At 39.2% G+C, this 23,343-nt stretch overlaps 1 protein-coding gene across 6 annotated transcripts in view; it reads right to left on the bottom strand.

The window, feature by feature from the left end:
• The window catches only part of LOC309664386 (low-density lipoprotein receptor-related protein 12-like), a 135,318-nt gene extending 122,115 nt beyond the window's left edge, over positions 1–13,203 (bottom strand). For 3 of the 6 annotated variants that reach the window (XM_082469658.1, XM_082469662.1, XM_082469660.1), the window contains exon 1: positions 10,807–11,049. The gene's annotated coding sequence lies outside the window, so the exon portion shown is untranslated. Of the gene's footprint in view, positions 1–10,806; positions 11,050–12,794 lie in introns of those variants that run through there. The other 3 variants (XM_082469659.1, XM_082469663.1, XM_082469661.1) reach the window with 2 other exon arrangements.
• Positions 13,204–23,343: the final 10,140 nt, after the last annotated feature.

Raw genomic sequence — 23,343 nt, 5'->3', positions numbered from 1 at the left:
TGGACACCTACACTGAAGTGCAATGGCCACCTGTGCACCTGCAGGCCCTCTGCCCTGATGTGCAGTGAGCCTTTCCCACCTGGATTAGATGCTGCTTCAAGTATCAGGTAGACACTATGAACCAGGCTTGTGGAGAATGCCAATTACACACTGCCCCCAGGCACCTCTGTTTCAGGCTCCTCCTGAATATGGAGCCTTGCTGAGATCAGACTTGATCAAGATCTCCCTAGATAACAGTCATCTTGCCTAATAATACCTGCCAGAAGGCCTCCTCTTTGCTGCTTGTTGGTCTTTGGTAGTTCCCCTGACACCTGGCCTTTTCAAGCTCTCCCTCAGGGCTTCCCAGCAACTTTTAGAACAGGCACCATGCTTTTTATCAAAGCCTTGGGTCAGAAGTTATGTCAGGCATTTTCCTACTGGAAGAAAACAAAACACTCAAAATCAGCCAATGGATCCTTCCATGAACAAATCAGTTGGCTAGTAGAGAGCTCAGGGATAGTCACATAAAAATTCATTTTGATTAGGCCACCTAAAAAATGATTATAAAATACACAGGGGGATTCTGCAGATATTCTATATACTTTCAAGGTAGCATATTTAAAATAGATTAATTTCTCCATTTATTTGGTACTTACTGAGTACCATCAGCAAAGCACTGCAGGAACAAAGAAGCGTGATTCTGTTTTCAGGAAGTTTAAAATCTGATTAAGGAGGGAGACATGTAACCAAGCATCTGTTCTATGAAGCCAGTAAGAGCCTGAAAGCTAGTGCTTTTCATAATAGATGTTAAACTAATTACCTAAATGGATTGTGCATTTTGCTTTCTTGTCAAAGTGATGCAGTCAAAGCACCTGGTCAAGGATCAAGTTGCAATCACTTCCTGGCTCCACCACTGGTCATGAGGGCCAACCTTTCCTGTCACAGTAGCTGGATAAGAGCAGTCACAACACAGACAAAACAGTGGAAGTCAGATCTGGGGATCTTGCTGGATGTTTGGGGAAAGAGAACCATTCACCTTTTTACTTATCCAACAAATATGTATTGAGAACCCACTGTCTTCCAGGACCATCCCTGTGCTCTGGGGATTAGGAAGTAGGAATAACAACAAAAAAGAAAGAGGAAGTCTCTGCTTTCCTGGAGCTTGAGTTGAGGGAATAAACAAATAAATACATGCTTAGTGCTTCAGGGTAATAAGGACCAAAGTCCAAATAGAGGAAAGCATTCTCTCTACCACTGTGATCAGGAAGGTCGACCTTGGACATGGAGCTACCAAGCAGATTCATGCCTGAGCATCAAGCTGACACTGGGAAGACAGAGCGGAAACATGAAGAGAGGCTGATCCTGATGGCACAGCCTCATCTGGATCTAACCTTGCCTGAAATGCAATGATGTGAACCAACAATTCCCCGTTTTGTTGAAGTCACTTGCCAATACCCCAGTCCTTCACACTCCCATTTCTTATTACTCCACATAGAATCAAACAACCATTAAGTCCTGAAAGTGTTCTTTGTGTGCAGTGTCACGTTCTCATTCTCACTGCCATCCTCCCACTTCAGTCCCTCTTACACCTGGGAAATGGAATAAGAGTGGAAGACCTCAGGGGGATGGATCCCACAGGAAGTAGTGAAGGAGGAAGGACACCTCTTTGGCTGGCCAAATCCACGCAAGTCAACCCAGGAAGTCATTCGGCATCACCTCCATCTAAGAAAATGGAAGAAGATGCTCATGAAGGCTCTGGGCATGTTGATGCTGGGGGTTGGGAAGGAGGCCTTGGGAGGGTGGGTAAGCCTGTCTCATCCGTAGGGAACTGGGATGGTGATTAAGATACAACATATGTCCTTTTCATGCTCAAATGCGCAATAGCCTGCAGGATGTATCTCCCCACTCCTGCTTCACCTTGCAGCAATATTCATGAGGAAAAGGAACTTTCCCTAGGCAAACATGCAGCCTATCTTCCAACAAATGAATCCTATCACTTAGAAGAAGAACAAGTGAAATCAGTCCATAGCGATGCAAATCTCCCAAAGATCAGGTTTTCAGGTTTCTTAAAATAGATCAGTAGTTCATCATGACAAAAGAATAGTAAATAATTATGATCCAAAATTTATTCTTATAAACGGAAAAATCAATATTATGTTTGTTAACCTTGTACCATAGTTCAAAATAGATCATTTGACTTACCTCTAATAGGTAATTGACTCTGAGATCTGTCAATTCTACTGTGTTCTATGCCAGAAAAAATATTTTTCAGAAATGTTCCTTGTCACTTTAAGAAAGCAAAAAGTAATTTGGCGTTTGCTCCCTTAAACTCTCTTATACATACCTTAACTAAACTCTAGTCAACATATCCTCTTTCAGTCCCCCAGTTTTTTTAACCCCTCGCAATGACGGCATGGTTCACACCATAGAAAAGGATGTGCTCTGAAATGTCGAGGCTCACAGGTTTTCTTATCAGAACTTCCGTGAATCGAGACTTCCCTGGTGGAGCAGTGGTTAAGAGTCCGCCTGCCAATACAGGGAACACGGGTTCGATCCCTAGTCCAGGAAGATCCCACATGCCGCGGAGCAACTAAGCCCACGCACCACAACTACTGAAGCCCTTGCGCCTAGAGCCCATGCTCCGAAACAAGAGAAGGCACCTCAATGAGAAGTCCGCGCACCACAACAAAGAGTAACCCACGCTGGTGGCAACTAGAGAAAGCCCGTAGCCTCAGTGCCGCAATGAAGACCCAACACAGCCAAAAATTAATTAATTAATTAAAAAAAGAAAACTTCCATGAATTAACACAACGTTGCAGAGAAGCCTAAGAATCACAGACACACAGCAGCTAGCCAGCTTGATGACATTACACAGCTATATTTTTCTTTTTATGTTGTATTATTATACTTTTAGTGTATAGCAATGTCCTTATTCTCAAGTTTCTAATCATCAAAGACACAGCAAACGTAAAGCTATATGACAAATCCTTAATTTTGATAATCTCCAAACATTTGAACAGATGTCTATAGAAACATATTATTTTTCTTACATCAGCCAAATCTGAGACATTAAAATAGTTAACAGTTCTTAAAATATTTTCTTCCATAATAGAAGTTTATATTAAAATTACTTTCTTTGACCTGAATCAAATTACTGAATTATTTTCGCATGCTAATCAGATTCCCTTTATTATATCTACTCGCCTTTAAATCAAAATCCTACCAGCCATTCCTTAGAACTGTATTAACAGGAACCAGGACCTGGGAAGGCCTCAGAGGCAGGTTAAGTGCTGCTGGTTCTAACGGTGGCTGCATAGCAATATCCTAGAACACAAAACACCTCCGACACGTGAAGGCAATAGTTTCAACTGGGGCTCAACTGGGTCAGGGCAGATGTCTTTGTATTTCCTGATTGCTCACATGCTCAGAAATCCAAAGTGGAGAATATCCGTTCTGCATGGTAACAAGTAAGAAATAGCTCAATCCCACGTAACTGGATCGTCACCTAATCCAATCTGAGCCTCTCTTACAACTATTGACAGTGGTTTTTAATTCCTTCAGCAGGTCTCTCTACCCAACCAGCCTCCCTTAAGACACACAAACATACGTACACACACATGGTTCATTCTGCCACTTCTCCCACCAATTCACCACTCCGAGGAAGAGTGTATTTAGCTTAACTTTATCAAGCTCTTTGGCTGCCTGAGGATTTATAAATGTTAAAATAAAAACTAATGACAACCTTGAGAACTGCAGGTGGCACCTGGTCTTATGTCTCAAGGCAGCAGGTCGCTCCTGCATCATCCAAGCAGCAATGTCACTGCTTGCTCCTAAGCTCCAGAGAAACCCTCTGTTGGGTCTCGAACACCCCAAGTAATGAGATGCTACTGAAACGATCATGTGGGGACCCTAGGTCTATGCCACAGCGTTCAGTGGCTTCTGAGGTTCTCGAAACTGCCACTGATTCCAAACAAGGTTCACCAGCCCCTTCCTCCCACAGTGGTCCAGTGAACACGTGGCATAAAAATTCCTTCTCCACAGGTGACAGCCACTAAGGCCAGAGATGGAACCACAGGTGATACAACTTAGGAACACATAAATTTAAATATCTGATACACCATTTACCATATCCCTAAAATGACTCATCCGAAAGGATCATATTTGCCAGTTTCAAAAACAAACTTTTTTCAAGTTTCTCTCCATGAGTTAGCTATAACTAGCACATCCTCCATGAGTATCTTTTCCTGATGTACTACCGAGTAAAAACCTAATAAAAGCCATAGCCTAGATAAAATATATCATTTTTTCATTTGTGATTAACAGCCTTGGAGGGAGGTTTTTTTTTAAACTGGTCCATTAAACGGGCATATATTTAAATAAAAATTATATAGTTTCTAACTTTAAACTACTCAAAATTGCAAGTACTTTATGTTTCAATTCTATTTCAAATCAGTACACTGAAAATACCCATTACCTGGAAACTAAGGAGAATATTTTTATTTTTTATGGCGAGCCAGACTCCCTATATTATTATTGAAAAGTAAAGTTTCTAATGAACCAGAAAGGAAATTTATTGTAAAGCAACACTCAAACTAAGCACATGTATTATCACACAAGGTTATGTGTACACCTACCAGACATGTGCAATCTCTATGTCAAAGCATTATTTTCAAAAAGTTAAAAACACAACACGTACAAATATAGAACAAATGCATGCCAAAGAATCATAAACTCATTAATGACTAATCCAGTAAGAGAGCATTTTGAGAAACTAGGAATTTACAGGCATTTAGAGAAGAACATTAGAATGAGATTGCTAGGTTACAAAAAAACTGATCAATGTCCTACAGGGCAATAAAACCTTTGTAGTTACCATATGTACCTGAAAAAAAAAAAAAAAGAAATCATCAATTTCAGCGTCTAAACTCCAATCAAATGGTAAATGACCAAGTCAGACATGGGTGCATTCTTCTAGGTAATTAAACAATCATGTGGGCCTATTAAACAATGTTCCTGCATAATGTCAAAAGGTCACTCTATCATACCCTCTCTTTTTTTAACTTTTTATTTTACATTGGAGTATAGTTGATCTACAATGTTGTGTTAGTTTTTACAGTATTTACAAGTTGTGTATAACTTTAATTAGCACACAGATTTTAACCTTACGCCATAGAACTCAAACTGGAAAAAACAAGTATGATATTTTGAAGGAACGTATTACCTGTGGCTTCCTGCCTCTCAGAAATAGGTAGACATAAATAATTCAGTTTTTAAAAGTTATTCAATACGATGCAACAGAGCCTATAGCAATCAGCACCGCAACGGGCCCCAGGTAGGCAGATTGAGTGGGGACACTTTGGAAGTTACTCTGAAGAACTTTGTATGTTGAAGCCAAGCCTTTAAAGGCTCTGAAAAGTTAAGTGGGGAGAAGATCCAGAGGTTAATTTCATATTTGTTTGTCAGGATTAGAATTAGAATTGCAGGTCAACCCTGGATCTATTCATTCCAAATTGTTTGAACTCTTTTATACTTTTATAAGTATACTTTTATATTCAAATTCTGATTTTGATTTAAAGGGAAAAATTCAAATTCAAATTTGCTCAGTTAATTGAGATTTTTGTCAGTGAATATGTCCTTTATTTAGTACTCTTGAATGATTTGGGGTTTTTTTTCCAAATCAACTCAAAGGAGCAGACATTCTTGAGCTCCAGTCTTCTCCCCAGAACAGGCTTTCAGGCGTGGGAGGGTCACTGATAATGTGTCTTTAGGGTCATTTTGTTTGTTTGTTTGCTTAAAGAGTGTCCCCCAGTTGCATAAGCTTCAGGACCCTCACAGCTCTAGCCTTGCCTGTCACTCTGTGTTGATAGTCACATAGACTTTGTAAGTTTTTTTGGAGAAAAAAATGTTGTTGTTTTCCCGAAGTTTTCAAAAATATTCTGACCTCAGTATTTCTGGGAAGTTTATTCAAATATGATTTTTTTAAAAAAACGGTCCGTTTACCAGTTTGTTGAAGACTCTTTCCAACAAGTCCAAGCTCCAGTGCTTACTAAATACCTCTCTCCATATTCTATGCTCATTTTCCCCAACATGTTTCACTGAATCACGAATGGATTCCCCATTCACCTGCTCCAGGGGCACATCCTCTGATAGGCTCCCTCCCTAAACCAAGGAACATATTACATACGGTCTAATGCCTTTCAGAAATAGGTAGACATAAGTAATTCAATCTAAATATCAACCAAAATACTGACATTTTCTTATTCAGATTATATCTCTTCTTCCTCCCCAAAGATCTGAAAATTCATAAAGAAACAGTAGATTCACAGGGATAATCCTGATTAACTTGGAGGATTCGACTCACTCTAGAAAACCACTAAGCACACTATTGAGACAAAAAGAAGCCTGCACCAATTAAAACAGTAGCAGGATTTTAGTCCATATTACCCAAGGTGAAAACTTCTTTATGGACTGTATTGTCTTAGCACACATGGCATTACTTGAGAGTGACTGTGCTCACATAGCAATAGAATATGTTGATGACACTTAGCAAATAATTACAAAGAATCTGTGCCCATTGAAATGACAGGAGTTCTGACAAACAATACCCTTGAGAAGAGACATTTGATAAACACACTATTAGACATTCACTTAAATCAATTCTCACGATTTTATATTTCTTAGCAGTTGTAGCATTATGTTCAGTTCCTCCATTCTGCAATTCCTGTATTTTTATACCAAATTCTTAAGGTTAATCATGTTATTGGGTTAGGATAATTTATACAACAAGTGTCTCACTATTATACTGTGTTATGTTATTTTTCTTTTAAAAGAATAATATTGTGTGATAATATCTATTAGAGGATCATATTAATAAACTTTCATTAAAGATGATACAGTAACACTTTAGCACATAAGGAGCCATTGCTCCAGTGAAGAAAGGATTCAAATCTGATACAAATCTTCAAATTGAGGTGCTAATATATTTGCCTAGATCAAGCACTAGGTATTACATGAAGAGCACATGTTTGTCTCCCATGCTGGCCAACAAAATGGGCTTGATCTGCTCCCCCAACCAAGGGCAGAGACCTCTCATACATATGCAGGACATAACAGGGAGGAGACATTGTTGGATAAAAACAAATCCTGATTACCACTCCTAGAACAGTGATTCAAGTTGTGTGCCCCACCTGTAGTGGGCCAGAAATACATCTTTTATTCTCACAACAAGAAGGGCACTTTTGACAGGGGAAGGAAACAAAAGAAGACTTCTAGAGAAAATTACAAGTACTGAGATTTAACAAGGTGCGGATGAGTGTGTAACACTCACTAAATTGAACCCCTGGATCTATAAATATCATCATTTACGTCAAATAATCACCATCAACAGCGGCTGAAATGTCTAACACTGGCTTCAGTCCTTTTCAGAGACTTCAGTCCTTTTTCTTTTCACTGGGGAGTAGAGTTAGGGAGGACAGCAGCTACTAGCTATAGCTGGTACTTTACTTATATGGGGAAAATAATTCAGCTGTAAATTAACTTCCAATTGTGTTGTTCCCTAATCGGGAAAGAGTGAACATTACTCCTCAAAGTGACATGCGATCCAGGAGACAGATTTACAATACTAAATATGCAATCAAAACACTGACATTTTCTTATTCAGATTATATCTCTTCTTCCTCCCCCTCCCAAAAAGATCTGAAAGTTCATAAACAAATAGTAGATTCACAGGGATAATCCTAAAACAGAGAGCTACTGCCCTCTTCCACTTGTGGCTCACGGTAGGAAGTGAGCAAACCAACCACTGTCTGCACAACAACTTCTGGAAAACAGGGCTCTAACTTGGAATCTATATTCTAACTTTCCTCTTGCATTCCATTTAAGAGGATAACTCCATTAGAATAACACTTTCATCTTGACTAAATACAAAGAGTTCTAGAAGGCAGACCAAGTAGAGATGCACAATTTTTAAATATCAGGTCCTAGAGGATGCTGTCCATTCAACTTGTTTTATCTTCAAAAAGACAGAGAATAAGAGAAAAAAAAAAAAAAAGCCCATGTTTTTGGCTATTTAGAAACATTACTCTCGCCCTGTGTAGACTCCTCCTGACTTAAAATTTCCCATTAATTATAAAGATTCATGTCAAAACATGGATAATTTCTGAGATGTCAAATGTTTCAACCAAGTCCTGTATGAGAGTATGTCTTATGCCAGAACCTCACCCAGGTTGACACCCCCCCCACCACCCCCCACCCCCGTCTCACTAATTTACTACTGAGAACCAGTTGTAAATAGAGGAAAAATGTCACTGTATCCTTTTGGGGAGAAGATCTTTACCTTTTTAAAAATTTACATACAGTTCTCATTATTTTATCAGGGCTTAAGAATATTTCATTTTTGTTAGTTTTAAAGTCTTGTCTGAAAAGATTACTTGAGTTCTTAAAACACTTCTTAGGAATAAAAGGTTAGCGATCAAAAGACTTGAGCAAATGCTGGTGTTCGTGATTTCTTGTTGGTAGCCTAAATCCCATCCTGCTGGCAAACTCCTCTTCGGAATTTCTCAAATGATGGGACAGGACTAAAAGAACCCTCTACCTTGATTTATGTAGTAACAAATTTCAAATATGGGTTTGAAATACCTTGCTTGTATATACATCTACACATACAAACAAACACCTCCCAAATATTCGAGAGTTAAGGAAAAATCCAATTGGTCAAATTAGCTAATCTAGACTATAATAAGATTCATTCACCATTACTTCTACTGCTACAAAGGATACTGTCAAATGAGATTAGCAAGCAATTATCAAACACAGTTTGTGTACCCTCTATGAATCTTTAAGTCTGCAAAGACATTTAAATATATACTTGACACTTGAACAACTATAGTAGCCATCTTTGCGGTGATCAAGGACTCTATAGTATCTAAAATGTTCTTAGCCATGCAAATTTACATCGGTACTTTTAACTTACTGAACTTTTAATCAGAGTACTAAGCACATCTAAATAAAACAGAGGCTGAAAAGTGAAAACTAGCATTGACATTTGAAGAGTCAGCCAGAGACCCAGACGAACTGAGCTTAGAGATATATTCAATTCAGAAAAGGCTATCTGCCTGGATATTCAGACATGGAGCACCTCAGAGCATGTGACTCTTAAAAAAGATGCTCAGTATGAAGAACATGATACCTCTGTGGATTTCAGGGAATAAAATACAAACAGAAAACAAAGAAATATCAAAATAACTGATCTTGCAATATCCTGTAATCACAACTAAGGAGACAAGAAAGGCAGCACAGCACTCTGCTTCTCTTATAAGGGAAGGATTTTTGAAGCCATGTTTCCTTTAAGTAAGAGTGACCTCTGGTGACTTTTTAATTGCACCTCAGTGTACTATGTTAAATTATTCTACAATTCTTTTATACTAGCAATTCATTTAGTACTACATTTTTAATTTCTTAGCAAAGTGATAAATGCTTTACTGCAGGACCTAAGGATTTCATGTAAATGCCTCCATTTTAATTAATTCATGGAAATTGTGCCCAAAGCTAAATTAAAATTCTGTCTGAAACAGGGGGCAGTATTTTCTTAAAGGAGACTAAGGCTCATTTTCAGGAGTGACTCATATAATATGGCATTAAATGAGCTGATACTAAATGATGACAACACAAACTTATCACAGCCTCGGGGCATATATGGATGAGTGCTGGAAGGGTAACTATTTGTACAATATGCTTTTCACTTTAGCACAAACTTCCTGGTAAGGGCGGAGTTCCCCAGCCCACCCCACCCCCAGATAAAACTGGATACCCAGCAGCAAGTTTGGTTTCTAACATGCCTACTAGCACTTTCTTGAAATGCATAATAGCTTGCCTTACTCCCTACAACCTGATTTAAAAAAAATTCTTGAGGGGGATGGGGTGTGGATGTAGGACTAAGGGGGCTTTCTTCCAATCGCTCAAGGAAAGAAAAGCGCTATGATGGAAATTTCAATCTGAATAACACTTCGAAAACTTTTTCCGATTTCCAGATTAAAATGCCTTGAGGTCGGCTGAATCAATTTGGCCTGCATCTTTAGATCAGACTCACATTGCCAGTCCAGAACTGAGAGGTTAATACATCTTCACTGAACCAACAAAATGAGAAACACAGCACATCACAATATACAAGCATGTGCACTTGCAAATGAACCTGAATGGCAGGTTATGTTTTTCCTTTAAGCAAAAGCCTTCTAATTCTGAGGGGTCTCTCCTTCTCGTAATTCTGGGGACTAACCAGCTTTGCCGCCTGGGCTCTGCTGCGGAGCCTACCCGCCGCTGCAGCGCCCGAGTTCTTGGTACCCGATTCCGCAGGGCGCCAACTGCAAACATCTACGCTAATGCAGGACCCGGCCAGGTCGGCCAACGATTTCCTTTCTGACATAAATCCTGCAAAATGTATTCATGGTAAAAAGAAATAAATGACATATTGGCATGCTCTTCTCTCCTCATCTCCTGCTATTCTCTCAGGTCTCTCTCTGCCTCAATATTCTCATGCTAATTTTAGGTTTTACTAGAACTTGAGCTTTCTCAATGAATATTCAAAACAACAGCACACAGACAAATTTCAGCTCACAGACAAGTCAAAAACAGGCTTTGTGTATTACAGACTTGACAAGTGGAAAAACCATTGTAAACCATCCTATCCAAGCGTTGGGACTTTGCGATGTTTTTTAAATGCCTCATTTTCAGAAGCAGACCAGTGATTCCATTTGTAAAATTCAATTATTTTTTTAAAAAACACGAATTCTCAGTTGTCAGTATAAGTTTTAAAAGATTTGCTGTACTCACAAGTATTCCCTGCTGCTAATGTACTCCAGGGCTGGGCAGACAAAAGAAAGAGCATCCTGAGACAGGCTCCCGCGGCGGAGTCCATGTTCACAGTCGCCGGGGCTCCCCACCCCAAAACCCAAGGTGTCCAGACAGCTGCTCTGAGCCGGAGTCTGCAAGCTCCCTCCCGCTCGGGGTAGCTAGCGCTCCCTCCTCCGGGCTCGGCGAACCCGCGCAGCCGGCGGGGCGGGAGCCCCAACCTGCAGCCACACCCCCACCCCCACCCCCACCCCCACCCGCTCCCGCCGCGCTGCGAGCTCCACGCGTCCCGGGCGCTCCTGGCGGTGGCGGGAGGAAGTGCGAGTCAAGTCGGTGAAGGTCTTCAACCTGCGCTCGCTCCGAAGCCGAATCCGAATCCGCGGTCCTAGCTCCTTCACCGGCAGGTTTCCCACTCTGAACAGCTGAGCAGTTCAGTGGACTTCAGTCTGAGACCGAGCTTCACCACGCTGATGATGCTTGAGCATTAACACCGATGCTAGGAAAAAGGTGAGTTTCTTTTTTTTTGGTTGAAAAGAAGTTAGGACAAGTAACTAACCCAGTTTGAAGAAAATATTTACATGTACTGAGAACTGTTGTAAAAAAGACTGCTTTTGTTTTCCCAACTCATTTAATGATTCATATTTAAAAATAAAAACCTAAAGAACCTTATTATGGTAATCATTTCGAAATATATACGGTTATATATACAGTGTTATGTGTCAAAATACATCTCAAGAAAGCTGGAAAAAATTAAAATTTAAAAATAATTAATTAAAACACCGACCCGACTTCTACTATAATGTCAGCATTTTATTATGTATATTCCTACTTGGAGATTTGAGAATTGTGGTCAGCAGATATATAAAACTAAAAACTGACATCCTGGGAGAAGGAATCTTACTCCAAATATCATCAGGGAAGTGACCTTATGTTAAGTAGGTAAACTGAATACACTTAATTGAAGAATGAAGAGTTTTGAATCAACTTCTATATACTGTATGTGTATTCCTTTCCATTCAAATTCTTTAATACAATTACCCAAAAGTTCATATTGAAAAATGATGGAATAGAAAAGGCATCTTAAATAAATAAATAAATGGATAGATAAATAAATGGATAGATAGGCAGATAAATAGATAAATTGTTTCAGAGTATACAGATAGAGGCCTGATGGCCCATGGAGGAAGAAGGATTTCAAGATCCATGACCTTGAGGTAAGTCACATGGCCTCCTCTACTTCCTAAAGAGGCTGCCAGCAGATGTAAATGAAGGAGGTATGAGCATGGCATCACTAGGATCAATACTCTCCTAAAACTGTGACCAGACTCATGACAAATGTGCTGAGACTTAGGAACAGTGTCCACGCATGCTTGCACCATCCAAAGTGATCAGAATATGAAAGTAACTTTAACCTTGAGTAGGGCATTGTATGCCTGAGAACAAAGCAGAAAAGCTGTTTTTATTATTTCTATTCTGCAACCTGGGTAAAAAACAAAAACAGGAATAGAAAATGTAAATAGCTTGGCAAGGCCACAGAATTTACAAGTAGAATTTGACCCAAATATGTAGATTCTGATCCCAACTTTCCAGCTTTCTCCACTCCTACTCAGGGCCCCTGGGAATCAGGAACTCTTCCCACCCACCCCATCAATCAGCAGTCCCGGGAAACACTGAGCAAAGCTTGCTCGGAGGGTGCATTTAGAACCTTGAAAAAAGCCACAAGCGGTAGAGTGACCTTCATTTATTAGTCAGACATTTTCCTAGTGCCTAATACATGTCCCAGAACCTGAATATGGTATTTCTCATTTTTAAAGCAAATATAAATTAATGATTTACATTAAGTGTCTAATATTTTTTAAAGCCTATACAACAGACAGTCTGTGTGTGTGTGTGTGTAATCTAAATAAATGGTCACAGCATTCCTTTGAAGTAAATGTTACTCTGCCCATTTAATGGATAGACAGACTAACCTCAGAGAGTTTAATGGATGTGTCACAAAGCAAGCCAGACTTGGACCAGGTCAGCTGAGCTCTGAAACCCCTTCTCACTGGCCCTCAGGTCTCTGAAACAGAAAAGTTGTCACCTGTGAAAACTCTATTCAGTTGTTCATGGGAAATCCATTTAAAATGGGTTAGAAGGCGCCTCAATAATTGATGTCAATTAAAACCAAAAAGGACAATGCTGGTAAATTACTTGAGCAGACATTCAGGATGGATTTTCCAAGTCAGAGATGAAACAGCCCACGAGGGATTGAGATTTGCAGGCAGATGTCCTTGTGCAGTGCACAGCATTGACCACTGGACAGCACTGGGGCTGTTACATGATCTTCCAAGACAAGGGCAGCCCCAGGTGAGGAGGCTTGAAGAGACCAGGCAAAGCAGGGCCCAAAGCAGGGACTTGCTAGCAGACAGCTGATGTGACTCCTGGTTTGACCCCTTTCCATCTGCCTTCTTTCGCTGGAGACTTCGTGGCTTTGTGCTTCACTTTTCTTGTTTGTAGAACGGTGATGATAGCCAGTCATAGAGCCATTATGAAATTACAGGTCTGAAACCCCCACAAAGGGATGGAAACTGCTGAGCATTCCACGTACCAGCCCCAGAGCTGCCCTGGGAGTTGGTACCCACCCGTGAGACCCCCGGCAGCTGCTCAGCATCTGTGATCCTCAGCTTCGTTGTCTGTTTCATAAGATAATAGAAGTCTTACCAGCAGAGAACTGATCCAAGGGTTACAGGAGAAAATGAATGTCAAGTACTTAACACCATGCTCATCCACAGGGCGCTGGATCAGGTAGGCTGATGCTAGAGCTCCAGGCTCAGAGGAGAAAGGATGCCTAACCGGACCGCCAAGGCCTCCAAGCTAAATCCCTGCAGGTCAGGGGCAGTCCGCTGCATTCTGTGACCTGTTTCCACAGCCCTTTGCTCTTTTATGTAAGAAAGATGACAGATAATCAACAAGGACCTACTGTATAGCACAGGGAACTCTACTCAACATTCTGTCATAATCTATATGGGAAAAGAATCTGTAAAAGAACGGATACATGTATATGTATAACTGAATCACTTTGCTGTACAACTGAAACTAACACAATATTGTAAATCAGCTATACTCCAATATAAAATTAAATTAAATTTTAAAAAATCAAAACAAAGGAAAGGTGAAGAAAATGTGTAGATCTAATCTTGCACATTTCTATAAGTGATGATTCAAACCCCACAAATCACGCACGTGCATATATGTATGTGTCTGTAGAGTTCACACCAAACACAAAAGAGAACTTGAAATCAGCACACGTCACAAATAAAAGACAAGAAATCAACTTCCGATGTTCAGAAGTGTGTGGACCCTCATATGTGTAAGTGCAGACAGGCTGCCTAGGAAAGTAGATTCTAAGTGAAACTACACCCTTGGCATTTCCTGACCAAAGTCATCTGTTTTCCTGCTCACCTGGGAGCAGTCTGTGCACTCAGGATTCCCTACCGAGAAGAGGAAGGATCAACTCACCCCACCCGAATGAAATCCTTTCTCAATGCTCTCCATAGATCAAAACATGACTCCATTCATTTTTCTTCTTTATTCAGCAGTTTTCTCCCTGTAAATTATTTCTGCGTGTTTTATCTAAATCTGGGAATACATTTAACTTTACTCTTGTAATGGGAACAGATTTATCATTAAATCCTCTGAAAGAATACTGTGAATCAAATAGAATAGTATTTCTATTAGGAGTCATTTTTCCCATAAGCCCCCAGGCAACAAATCCTGAAGAACAGTTATGGAGAGACAGACTGCAGGGAGAAGAGCTGTCACATGTGTGATAAAAAACACACTGCACGGTGTCTTCGCAGGTTATCTCTGATGAGCTATGTTCCCTATAACTAGCCCTTGGAAGCCCTGGTTTTAACAACCAAAGGATTATGCATCTAATTACATAAAATCTCAGCTAGAGAATAGTCAGCCTCATATTGTTACCCGAAAAACTAGGTTCGCCTCTTGGTGGGTGTCGAGCCAAAAGACACAACCAAGACAAAGAGTGAGAGAAGGAAGGATTTGTTACTTGCAGCAAGTAAGTAGAACACCAGGGATCTTTCCCAAAGCAGTGTCTCCCCAAACAGCAAAACTGGGGAAGTTTGAAGCTAAGGGTACATGGATATTCATGAAAGGACTTGGGAGGTAGGCAGAGCCCAGGCTTTAGTTGATTGAAATCCGGAGGATCAGAAAAGGTCAAGGCCATCATCCCTTAGGTTCCCTTTGACCTGGTGCTTGAGTGCTTCAGGCTAATCCCTACCATGGAAACAGAACTGGAAGTCTTTACAACTGATACATTATTACTAGTGCTACTTCTCTTGCCAGATAACAGTCAGCATTCTTGTTTTCCCTTAAGATCCTTAATTACTGAGACCTGTTCAAGGGCAAGCACTCTGGCCAGGCTTAGATCACACAAAATGGCTTGTACTAAATGAATAGGTGTTCTCTTATGGCCAGAAAGCCATGCCTGGTTTTCTTTCTCCATAGACCCCCTACCTTATCTGCTTATAATATTTCTTTCCAATTCAGCCCATTTCAACCCAGGAGGACTTTTGGGGACTAACAAACACTGGTATCTAAGATAGAACGAACCACAACTAAGAACTTGAAGTATAAAAGCAATACTGCATGGTATTTCCAAAAGTGCTTAATAAACATTTCACAGGATTGCGCATAAACAACACACTTTTCCTGACATTCTGGCACAAGTAGAATCAGAGAGGCTTAACGTTAAAATGAAGTGCAGAGTCAGCTGTCCAGCATTCTACCCAATTCAAGCACCACAGTCTCCAATATCATCTTGCACACATGTCCACTGATGGCAGCAGCTGAGGTGCATACATATAGAGAAAAGGGAGATTCGAGAACTTCCTTCTATCATATCACAAAGAAGGATAAATTCACAGAATCAACTACATGAGTGTCCAGGAAAAAAAAATTCTTTTTTTTTTTTTTAAACTTTTTAAATTGAGATATATTATACCCTTTAAACAAAATTTCTAATTTTATGAAAGGCATAAAAGGTCACAAGTTTTCTTTACTTCTTTGGGGTAGGAAGAGGGAGGCAGAGTTGAGTGTATCCTTGAAAGTCCTTTTCTAATTTAAAATTAAAATCAACATCTGATCTTGACCTAAGAATTTTTCTATTGAGGTATAATTGACATAGAACACTGTATTAGTTTCAGGTGTACAATTCAATGATTTGACATTTGTGTGTATTGCAAAATGAACGTCACAGTAAGTCTGGTTACCATCAATCACCATACACAGTCACAGATTTTTTTTCTTTCTTCTTGTGATGAGAACTTTTAAGATTTACTTGCAGCAACTTGTAAATATGCAATACAGTATTAATAACTATATTCACCATGCTATACATTACATCCCTGTGGCTTATTTATTTTATAACTGGAAATTTGTACCTTTTGAACCCCCTTCACTCATGTCACCTATTTCCCACCCCCATCCCCATCCCCCCAGTCTGGCAACCAACTATCTCTTCTCTGTATTTGTGAGCTCCTTTTTTTTCTTTTTAAGATTACTTATATAAGTGAGACCATAGGTTATCTTTCTCTAACTTATTTCACTTAGCATAATGCTCTCGAAGTCCCTCCATGTTGTCACAAATGGCAAAATTTCCTTTTTCTTAATGGCTCAATAGTATTCCAGTGTGTGTATCACATTTTTTTAGCCATTCACCCATCAATGAACACTGAAGTTGTTCCCATGTCTCAACTATTGTAAATAAGTCTGTAATAAACATGGGTGTGCATATATCTTTTGGAGTTAGTGTTTTCATTTTCTTTGTACAAATACACAGAAGTGAAATTGCTGGATCATATGGTAGTCCCAGTTTTGATCTTTTGAGGAAACTCCATGCTATTTTCCATACTGTCTGTAACAATTTACTTTCCCACCAAGAGTGCACAAGTATCTCCTTCTCTCCACATCCTTCCCAACACTTGTTATTTCTTATCTTTTGATGCTAATCATACAAACAGGTGTGAAGTGATATCTCATTGTGGTTTCGATTTGCATTTCCCTGATGATTAGTGACGTTGAGCATCTTTTCCTATACCTGTTGGTCAACTGTATGTGTTCTTTGGAAAAATGTCTATTCAGATCCTTTGCCCATTTTTAATTAGATTGTTTGTTTGCTATTGAGTTGTGCGAGATCTTTATATATATTAGCTATTAGCCCATTATCAGATACATGATTTGCAAATATTTCTCCCATTCAATTGGTTGCCTTTTCATTTTGTTGATGGTTTCCTTTACTGTACAAAAGCTTTTTAGTTTGATGTAGTCTCACTTGTTTATTTTTACTTTTATTGCCTTTGCTTTTGGTGTCATATCCAAAAAATCATGGCCATGACCAATGTCCAGGAGCTTACCGTATATGTTTTCTTCTAGGAGTTTTATGATTTCAGGTCTTAAATTCAAGTCTTTATTCCATTTTGAGTTAATTTTTGGATGGTGTAAGGTAGTAGTCTAGTTTTATTCTTTTGCATGTGGCTGTCCAGTTTTGCCAACACCATTTGTTGAACAGACTGTCCATTCCCCATTGTATATTCTTGGCTCCTTTGTGATCAATTAAGTGACCATATATGTGTGCGTTTATTTCTGAGCTCTCTATTCTGCTCCATTCATCCATGTGCCTGTTTTTATACCAATACCATACCATAGTTTTGTAATATAACTTAAAATCAGGAAGCATGATGCTTCCAGCTTTGTTCTCTCTGAAGATTGCTTTGGTTATTCAGGGTGTTTTGTGGCTCCTTACACATTTTAGGATTTTTTTGCTCTGTTTCTGTGTAAAATGCCATGGGAATTTTGATAGGGATTGAATTGAATCTGTAGATTGCTTCTGGTAGTATGGACAGTTTAACAATATTAATTCTTCTAATCTATGAGCCACAGAGTATCTTTCCATTTATTTGTGTCTTCTTCAGTTACTTTCATCAGTGTCTTATAGTTTTCAATGTACAGGTCTTTCACCTCCATGGTTAAATTTATTCATAGGTATTTTATTCTTTTGATGCAATTGTAAGTGGTATTGTTTTATTACTAGCATATAGAAATGCAACCGATTTTGTATTCTGCAACAGTACTAAAGTTGTTTATTAGTTCTAACAGTGTTTTTTTGGTGGAGTCTTTAGAGTTTTCTATATATAATATCATGTCATCTGCAAATATTGACAATTTTACTTCTTCCTTTCCAGCTGGGTGCTGCTGATTTCTTTTTTTTTTTTTTTTGCCTAATTACTCTGACTAGGACTTCTAATACTATGTTGAATAAAGGTGGCGAGAGTGGGCATCTTTCTCTTATTCCTGATCTTAGAGGAAAAGCGCAGAGTATGACATCAGCTATGGGCTTCTCATATACGGCCTTTATTGTGTTATAACCAATTTGATTTTATTGCACAGAATTGAATCTAAATTCAACCATAAGCATTTTAATGATTATCATTAAAAGTCTTTTTAAATTGAAAACAAGACTGAGAACTTGTAATAGTGCTGGATAATTAAAAAAATACACCCTTAAGGATTAAGTTTATTCCATAATTCCAGTGATATTTTTTTAGGCTGAAGTACTGATGAATGAAGTACTCCAATGTACAGGAATCTTGAAAATACTCTGAGTGAAATTAGTCAGTCATAAGGAACCATATATTATATGAGCCCATTGATATGAAATGTCAGAAAGGACAAACCTATAGAGACAGAAAGTAGATGAGTGTTTGCTTGGGGCTGTGGGAGATGGGAGCCTTGTAGGCTAGGAAAAGAAAGATTTCTTGTTTTGGAAATTGATAAAATTTCCAAAATTTTTTTTATCAATAAAATGGATAAAATAGATTGTGGAGATGAATGCACAACTCTGTGAATATACAAAAAAACAATTGAATTGGACACTTTAAGTAGGTGAATTGTACAGTAGGTGAATTATATCTCAAAGCTGTTTTTAAAAAGGAATACAGAAACTCTAGAAAAACATTGAATCCATTGACATCTACTTTACCACACTATTCCAAATAGAAATGTAACTGAAAAATGGGAGTTCAAAAACATAAGCAGTAGGGCTTCCCTGGTGGCGCAGTGGTTGAGAATCTGCCTGCCAGTGCAGGGGACACGGGTTCGAGCCCTGGTCTGGGAAGATCCCACATGCCGCGGAGCAACTGGGCCCGTGAGCCACAACTACTGAGCCTGTGCGTCTGGAGCCTGTGCTCCGCAACAAGAGAGGCCACGATAATAAGAGGCCCGCGCACCGCGATGAAGAGTGGCCCCCACTTGCCGCAACTGGAGAAAGCCCTCGCACAGAAACGAAGACCCAACACAGCCAAAAATAAATAAATTTAAAAAAAAAAATGCCACCTCAAAAAATGCCACTTTGGCATACATATGGTTTTGAGCGGAAAGCAATTGAAAATCAGCAGATGCAGGAAGAAATCTTCCCTCCCCTTTTCTCCCTAAAAGCAGGGCATGAATTTTCCCTGAGACCGGGGCCCCCTCTCCCGAACCAGGAAGAAGAGAGTGACTCTTGTCACCAAAGGTGGAGAATGGGCACTGAGGTGAGTCTACATAAACAAACCTTATGAAAATAGCGCTTCTCTCCCATCAGTTTCCCCATATATTTCCTACTCACTTTCCTCCAAACCCCCTTTCCTTTCTTAAAAATGGAATATAAGCCCCCAAGTCTAACTACTTCTTTGAGTTTCACTTCCTTCCTCTTGGACTCTTTCACACAGAAAATATTAATTAAAATAATTTATGTTTTTTCTTCCATCATTCTGTCGTTTGTCAGTTTACTTTGCAGGCCCCTACGAATAAACCTAAGAGGGTAGAGGAAAGAAATTTCCTCTCAGACATTAGCAATGAAGGGGAAAAAAATGTTTTAGTGGTGACATGGGAATGAACTTTGGAGTTGGTCAAATCATCACAATGGTCACATCAGTCATCTATGCTGAGCAACCCTCCCTTGGTATTCTTGTCCTGCCTCTATTTCTCACGATATCTGGTAGCACTGCAGTGCCCAGGAATGTAATGAGCTCTCTCCAAGGTGAGGCCTATATGCAGATATTATTTTATAAACTATTTCCAGAATCTTGTTCAAGGTAAAACCATACAATTCATGTTCTAAGTTCGAAGGCAGCTCAGCTCACAGAGAAGACCTTTGAGAAAGCACAACATGCTTACGGGTCTCTGGCATGGTAAAAATGTCAGCCTCTAGACTGTGTCAAAAGCAATTCTGCACTCCCTCGTATTGACCAAACATGGGTAAAATACCTCTTCTGGTGCTTCCTTCTCTCTGATGATGTAGCTACCTGGGAGCCTGTAAGAACTCACTAATACTATGCTTTCTAAGAGCAGTTTCTGCTCTCACTCAAAATTGTATAGTTTTTCTTTAATCATGTGGATAGCTTCAAGATGAGTTTTTTGGTTTTTGGTATTTTTTACAATGGGATAACTTGATAATATATCTGAGAATACCCTTCCCAGTAATTCTAGTCTCCTTGACATCAGTAAGATACGGAAGAGAAAAACCTTTGTAAAATGGTGTTAAGGAAAATTATCCAAAAGCCTGAAAAAATCTAAAGGGACGTTTGCCTGTTCTTTCTTAGTTATGCTAGGGTTTGATTATCAGGCCTGCCTGCGGATTATCTGAATCTCTAGGCATGTACCTTTGCATCTTTGTTTAACTTGTTATTTACTATTGATAAAGGTATGGTGTAATTCTGAAGGGGTTGATGTTGATTTGTACCTTGATTTCTGTCAGATAGCAATACAAATAATGTCTGTTCAGTAGGGATGCAAATGATTCCTTTCTGATGGAAAATACAATTTCCAAAATTCAGAATGTTAGCTGATTTTCCCTACAGAACATGAGCTATTTTTTTATGTAAAATCAGTAATCCTATTTAGGAATTCTTCCAGCTACTATAAAAGCTTCTACCCCATTTAGTTCTTTTGAATCAGCACTACCATCATGCCAGTTCTCTTATTAATGGGTTCATTAAATCTGTGCCATATACTCATTTAACATTTGCATGAGAGTCATGAGTTTAATTTATGAAAATGATACTTTGACAAGGAGCAATTGTGAGTAGCACAATGTGCACCAGTCAACAAACCATGGGCACACAAAGTAAGGGCTACCTGCATGGACATACACACCAAAAAAACTGGTCACTTTCAAACAGTATCTCTGCTATCTTTTCCCTGCTTTTATTTGGGTTCATAAGAGCTCAGATTTCCCAATATCTAGTAGATATCTTAAGTTTCTCTGTTAAAAATATGTAGGCTTATATTTGTTTTAAGCTCATATATTATTTTTAATCAAAATTTTGGACTCTGCCCTTTTCCATAGGATAGTTAGTGCCTAGTGATTTGAGGGTGGGTCTGATAACAGGCTCCTATCCAAAGCTGAGATTTATTCTGGAAAGTTTAAGCCTGCAGCTCCATACTGTAGGTGTCCTTACACCTCCAACACTGAGGTGTCCTTACTCACCACCACCTCCCTGCCCTGCTTGTTCCCGCTGTCTGCCTGGAGAGAACCCTGGGGAGAACCTCCACCACTGCCCCACTCTTCCTTCTTTTTGGTCTTCCCCCTTACTTGGGGAGATTGCTTGTACACTTCTGCTTTTCCTTCTCCCTTCCCTTTGCCCCTCTTTTACCAAGTCTAATCATACTCCTTGGATGGGACTATTTCCCTTGCAATCAACTTCATTGCAATTGTTTAGATTAGTGGTTATTGGCACCATTCCCCTATCAAAAAGAACTAATCAAACACCTGACCTGGTGGGTGGGGATCAATTCCACTACGATGAGCAAAGGAGAGCTGAGAGGACACTGATTTCATAAATGGACTCGTGAATGTTTTAGTTATAAAGAGTTTTGTGTCCCTATACCATTTAGTAATTGTAGGCCTGTGAAACTGAATTTTAAATTAACCAAAACTCTGCATTGTTCAATTCAAAGGATATGTTCTACTTACTATTTTGTACCAGAACAAATGTTGAACTGGCACCAAAGATGAATGACACATCCTACCAGCCCTCAACGAGGTCACAGTCCAATGGAGTTGATAGGCATGTACATATAACATGCAAGATTTCTTTTATAAATATTGCAGAGGTATAAACCAGGTGAAATTAAGGCATAATTAGGGAGAAACACATGATTGAAGAATCTAAAAAGGCTTACCGGGGGCATCACATTTCATTTTATTACTATTTTATTTTAATGAAGTCCTGTTGCATTTTATATTGCGTTCTATGATCCATTTAATGTATATGAAAAGTGTAAGGTCTTTGTCTAGATTCATTTTTTTTTTTTTTGCATGTAGCTGTCCAGTTGTTCCAGCACCAAAATTACACACGGAGAAACAGACAATCTCAATAGGCCTATATCTATTAAAGGATATGAAACTATAATTAATAACCTGCCAAAAAGAAAGCACTAGGGCCAGATTGGTTCACTGGTGAATTTTAACAAATATTTTAGGGAAAATGTATGCTTATTCTCTAAAAATAGAACTAGAATGAATACTTTCTAACTCATTCTAGGAAACCAGCATTATCCTAACACCAAAAGCATACAAAGCATTACAAAAAAAAGGAAAAATTCAGACAAATGAATATAGTTGCAAAAATCCTGAACAGAATATTAGTCAATCAAATCCAACTATGTATGAACAGAATTATACACCATGGGCAAGTGGGATTTATTCCAGGTATACAAGGCTGGTTCAACATAAGAAAACCGACTAGTGTAATTCATCATATAAACAGGTTAAAGAAGAAAAACTATATGGTCCTATTAATAGATCCAGAAAAAGCATTTGACAAATCCAGCATTCATTCATGACAAAAACGTTCAGTAAACTAGAAATAGAAGGGAACTATTGCAACTTAATAATGAGAATTTACAAAACACCTACAGCTAATATAATATTTATTAGTGAGAAACTAGATGCTTTCTCACTAAGATTAAGAACAAGGCAAGGGGGCTTCCCTGGTGGCGCAGTCGTTGAGAATCTGCCTGCTAATGCAGGGGATACGGGTTCGAGCCCTGGTCTGGGAAGATCCCACATGCCACGGAGCAGCTAGGCCCGTGAGCCACAACTACTGAGACTGCGCGCCTGGAGCCTGTGCTCCGCAACAAGAGAGGCAACGATAGTGAGGGGCCCACGCACCGCGATGAAGAGTGGCCCCCGCTTGCCGCAAGTAGAGAAAGCCCTCACAGAAACGAAGACCCAACACAGCCAAAAATAAATAAATAAATAAATAAATAAAAAAGAACAAGGCAAGGATATCGCCTCAACACATTTTTTCAACATTGTCCTAGAATTCACAGCTAATCTAATTAGACAAAAAAAGGAAATTAAAAGTATATAAATTGGAAAGGAAGAAATAAAACTGTTTTTGTAGATGACATGATCATCTATGTAGGAAATCTCACAGAATCAACAAAAAACTTTGAGAACTAATAAGCAATTAT

This window comes from Balaenoptera physalus (genome assembly GCF_965194825.1).
Source record: "Balaenoptera physalus genome assembly, chromosome: 7".
In the NCBI taxonomy this organism is placed as follows: Eukaryota; Metazoa; Chordata; class Mammalia; order Artiodactyla; family Balaenopteridae; genus Balaenoptera; species Balaenoptera physalus.
The sequence above is the reverse complement of the archived record's forward strand: the minus strand, read 5'-3'. Positions and strand labels throughout refer to the sequence as shown.